This window comes from Callospermophilus lateralis, unplaced genomic scaffold (assembly GCF_048772815.1).
Source record: "Callospermophilus lateralis isolate mCalLat2 unplaced genomic scaffold, mCalLat2.hap1 Scaffold_256, whole genome shotgun sequence".
Lineage (NCBI taxonomy): Eukaryota > Metazoa > Chordata > Mammalia > Rodentia > Sciuridae > Callospermophilus > Callospermophilus lateralis.
The window spans coordinates 1,799,758-1,805,506 of NW_027513360.1; positions in this window are offsets into that span (position 1 = coordinate 1,799,758).

Consider the following 5,749-nt stretch of genomic DNA (forward strand, 5'->3'; position numbering starts at 1 on the left):
TCTGTGGTGGGGCAATGTGGATCTGCCATTGGCTTCCAAATGGCTTGTGACTGACATGGTGCACCCAGCAGACCCTTCTATGTAAAGGCATCTTGTTATGTGGAGAGTTTTCAGGGCAATGTTCAGAATCAGATTGCTATGGTTAAGGATGCAAGCTATGTGGGATTGAAGCCTGGTTGGTTCATTATCCTGCAGAACCTGACACACCACACGTGACAGAACTCCCTTTAGCACTGTGTCCCAGTTTAACTCCTTGTATTTTGTGAAGCAAATACCAAACTCACATTGCAGCAGCAAGAAACACATCGACAAGTGGAGGATGGCCAGATGGCTTTACAGTCCACACGGAAAGAGTTTGCCCGCAGTGGCCACAGTTTACCTACAAAGAGAGAATTCAGCACTGCTGCCTCATGTTCATTAGAAAATAAGAAACCATGTCCTCCAGGTCACTTAGATACATAACTAGCTTTGATGGTCTCTCTACAAAAAAAGCGAAAACTCCTGACAACAACAAATATTTCAAGTGCCCAAACTCAGAGGCAGTTTCACCAGAAGTCTTTAGTCCAGAAGAGCTCCATTTTTGTGGAGTATTTACCTGTCCCTTACTTTTGGAAACTCCTCTACCACCTTCAAGGTTGTGAACTCTTGAGCATATTACATTCCAGATATGTATTCACAGATTTTCTAACTCGTCCACTCTAATTGTATTTTACTTGGAGTGAAGGTAAAGTCAAGGCATTGTTCTGGATTAGAGTGGGAAGATTTTTGTGAAGCACATATTTACATACACATTGGATTCATTTTCCTATTTTCAATTCAAAATGCTGAATGCCTGACACTAACGCATACCCTACTAGACTCTGACTACTAATTCTAATATGATGGAGAAAAATAACCCAAACCGAATAGAAATACAAGCAGTTTAGACGAGACATAGTGTATTACTGGACTTGCCTTTTGCATTATACAGGGTAGGACTTATAAATCTAGTCAATATTTTGTTGAAATAGTTCTCCATGTGTTTTTAAAGTTAACAAATAGATGAATTCCTCTCTGCCTTTCTCTGTAGCCAATTCAGCACATGTTATTTCATATGCACATATTGAATCATACCTGTTATCACATGTACATTCTTGTGAGGTGGCTGACTTTGCAGATACAAATTGGGAGAAGAGATCACTCCACCTAAACACAGTTGGAACTGAAAATTCAACCTATGGGTGAGCTTCGTAGATGAACAACATGATAAATAAAATCATGTTCAGTATAATGAATATTTTTGGATCAGTGGATGATATACATTTCATGATGAATTTCGATTTCCATATATATTGCTACGTTTTAATGTCTGTGTGTGTGTGTGTGTGTGTGTGTGTGTGTGTGTGTACACTCTCCAAGTTTTTCAAAATATTAAATATATGGGTCTCAATGTACACCCCCTAAATTTATTCGTATTCATGTATGTGGATTTATAATCAAATATTCAAAAGATTATTCTCAGAAATATTCATCCACCTGAAATACATATTTGTTTCCTAGAAATAAAAACTAACTTCTGTGAATGGTGCATACGAATCCTAATATTTCTACAGTAACTGACCCAGTTTAACACCAATGCAAGTAGATAATTATGGAACGTGATGTGTATTTTGATGTTCATTTTTAGTCAACACTTGTACATTACTATTTCTTCAGTTTATGCACATCATAAGATATATATTTCATACACAAGTTAGCAAATTTATTGGCATTTGTTTCACTTTCAATAACTTCATTCTTCAGAACACATGTATTCCTCCATGTTTTTTAACAAGACTTCTTTCTAAACACATTATTTTCGATTTCCATAATCACTTTTGAAGCATAACTCACACACTCTTCATGATGAAATATCACCTTAATATTACCATTAGAAGTATAACTGGTTGGAATGAATGATTTTGTATCAACATTAGATTTTCTGTATATTTTCAGATATCAACTCAATCCATTATTTAAAGCGGACCAATTATATTATTTATTCACAGTATGGTCTATTCTTGCATTATCTCTATATTCTTAGACAGATACTACACCACTTTCTACCCCCAATACTCATTTATACGTCTTCAAAATATTGTTCCCAGAAATGGTGGAAGAAATACTCATGTCACCTGATCTACATATACATTTTATCACAGTAATATTCTGGAAAATAAAGCAAAGGTCACACTTATGATTGTACCAAAGCCTAAATTTAAAGTGAGCATGGATTTCTAAAAACATCCATGTCCAGGTTGCCTAATTCTCTCAAATGTCAATCCAATTGTTGACTACATATTTGTTTCTTTCTAAGATTATATATTCAAACTCAACCCTGTTGAAAATGTCTAATCCTATCACTCACTTTACTTTGCCTGATATCCAAATGTCTCTATTGATATCGGCTTTCCTTCATAAATTCCCAGTTCACCATTTTGACTGTTCATTTGTGCTGACATTTACATTCACTCTCTACCTGAAACCCAATTGCTAAATAACTTTTGGTCCAAATCCTATACTCACTCTTCTTTCTGAATCTACCAACTATCTCCCAAATCCTACTGACTATCCTTTTTTGAATGGATGTTCTCTTCGACATTCAATCATTCAAGGTACAAGGTCCGATGCCATTGTGTATTGATTTATCTGAGACATCTGTGCAGGACATAATTCAAAGCTAAGTCTCCCAATCAAGGGCCCAATCCGTTTCTGGGCTTCAAATATTACTTAGATTTCTGTTTTCATACATATATTTCACCTCTATAGTTTTATAAATATCACAGATTTCCAATACCATTATTTAACCAGCAAAATGTTTCCTAACCCAAATCGAACATGTAATTAACCCAAACCATATACTATTCCCTCATTCTAACTTTATAAAAGAGCAGGGAAAGTGTTGGTCTTACAATATAGGAATGTAGGGGATATACCACCTGCTGAAAACCTCAAAGGTCCATGCAGAAATAATCCCTGGAGAAGATGTAGGCAGCTATTAAGGACCTGAGAGAGCAAAAGTCATCTTCCATGGAAAACAACCCTGTCTGGAGAGGGGTTGTGTCTGACTGAGTGTCTCTGTTCCTAATGTACAGAAGATGGACCAATCCAGGCCTGTGTGCAGAGCTGTTCACGGGTGCCTATGGGTGATATAGTATTCTAACTGGTGAGAGGGTCACGGGAAATAGGGGCAGCATCTATCTCATGGGACCCTTGGAAGCAACTGTTAGGAAAAAGTGGTTGCAAAGGCAGTGACCTCATTCAGTTCCTGAAGGAAGTGACCTCATCTCTATTCCTTGGTGATGGAACTCTCTGAACTTGCGATCCAGGATTCCAGGCACCCAGAGCCAGTCCTAGTCCCAGTCCCAGTGGGCTCATTTGTTTGGATTTTGTAAGGACAGAGTCAGTCTTTCTTGGTATCTATTGATGTGAAGATGGCCAAATGCCAGGAAAGCTTTGAAGACTGGCCTTTCCAGAGAAAGCAAGTAGTGGCTCACCACGGGCTTCTGACAATTTCACAGAGTTGGCCAAAGAGACCAGATCTGAGACAGGACAGGCCATTTTGGAGGTACATAGTAAGGCTCACCAGTGAGAGTACACTCCGAATAGTCACAGACCTACTTGGGGGAAGGCGTTGCCTTTGTGGTTTTTGTTGTGTGTTTGTGGTTTTATCTCATGTTCTGAGAAAAGGTAAGAAAGGCGGTTTGTTTGGTTTGGAGTGAACTGTTTCTAGTAAGTCGTTTGACAAGGCAAGTGTTTCTATGTCTGTGTATCCCAATGTGTCTGTTGTTGTAGACATTAGAAAAGAGAATGCATCAATGGATGTGTCCTGTCTAGTAGAAAGCTTCCCAGCATCAATCCTGCCCAATTTATGAATGGATTGTGGCTTGCATTATCGAAGGGCAACACCTACAAACTTCCTAAGTTCCCATTTTCTTCCTGAATTCTGGCTACACTCAAGAATAGGCTCATGGTTTTGTGTCCAAGATATTTACCACCTCCAAGCTCTGTGATATGGCCATGTACTGGATAGCTGAAGGGAATGGCGAGCATCTCAGAAAACTCAGATATCAGTGTGACCAGTAAAGTCTCAGTGGAGGAACCCTGCTATGGGCCTTTTGCTTACCTATTGTTCTTTTGCCCTGAATGTCAGGAAGGGCTTTGCCTCAGGCCACCCCTTTCTGAAGCCTGAAGAAACCAGTTTTCAAATGGAAATGAGTGGGCATCACCTGTGGCTCTTTGCTTAACTGCTTTGGAAAGGGATGTGTCTGAATCAGTCTCTTGGCCTTGTGTGAGGCTGTGGCTTAGATTACCAACACCTGATGGATGTAAAGAAAGATCCCATGTGTGCATACAAAATCAAAATGGCAAAAATTCACAGTCATTGTAGATGAAGTCTCTCGCCTTTCTCTGTAAAGTTCCTGACCTCCATCAAGGGGAATAGGGATCCTTTGGGTCAAATGAATTCTTCAAAACCATGCAGAGGCAAATCCATAAGTGCTTCGGTTTTTTCTTGACTCCATTTCACATAAAGAATCTAAACGCCAAAGTCAGAAGGCCTCAAATTGGAGAAGTGGAAAAGTATTAATGGCAGACTTATTTGATCACTCCTGGTTCACAAGAAGGGTGTCCAGGCCACCGTGACTTTAGTCTCACACACACACACACACACACACACACACACACACACACACACATATATATATATATATATACACTCTCCAGATTTTTCAAAATATGAAATATGTGTCTTATTTTACACTCACGAAATTCATTCATATTCATATACGTAAATTTATAATCAACTTTCCAAAGATTATTCTTAGAAATATTCATTAACCATAAAAACATATTTCTTTCCTATACTGAAAAGTAACTTGAGTGAATGGTGCACACAAATCCTAATATTTCTACAGTACCTGACCCAGTTTAACATCAATGCAAGTAGATTCCAATCGGACATAATGTGTATTTTGACGTTCATTTTTATTCAACACTGGTAGATTACTATTTCTTCAATTTATGCACATCATAGGATATATATTTCATCCACAAGTTAGAAAATTAATAGGCATTTGTTTCACTATCAATCATTTCCTGCTTCAGAGCACATGCATTCCTCCATGTTTCTCGACTGGTCTTTTCATGAGAAAAGGGATGGACAAGGCAAGGTAAGGCAACTAAGATAGCACCGAAGATACGGAAACAGTCCTATTTGGTTGCAACCGGATTTAGAGGGCATTGCTTCTGTTGTAATCATTTAATCCCCTGCACCCCAAGTTTAAATTGTTTCAGAATTTTGTACCCAACATGGATGGGAGGGGCTCAGAAGTTCACAATCTGCAGAAGTTTATAAAAAGCAGTTTGTTTGTTTGTTTTTTTTTTCTCTGTTCTGGGCAAGTTAACATTTTAAGGATACCGGGAATGGGGCAGAGCTATTTTCTTCTCTTTTTTTTTCTCTCAGCCAGATGTTACCATGGAGCCCAGTTGGTAACTTCTTTATCTTAGAAATGTAGCCATCTCTGTGAAGCCCCAGCTCAAGGCCAGAGGCCTTGTTTACATATTGCCAGCATTATGACTGACTCTTTCCAAACACATTATTTTCGATTTCCATAATCACTTTTGTAGCAAAACTAACATATCTTCATGATAAACAGTAACCCTAATATTAATATTAGATGTATCATTGGTTGGAATGAATGATTGTATATCAATATAAGATTTCTTATAT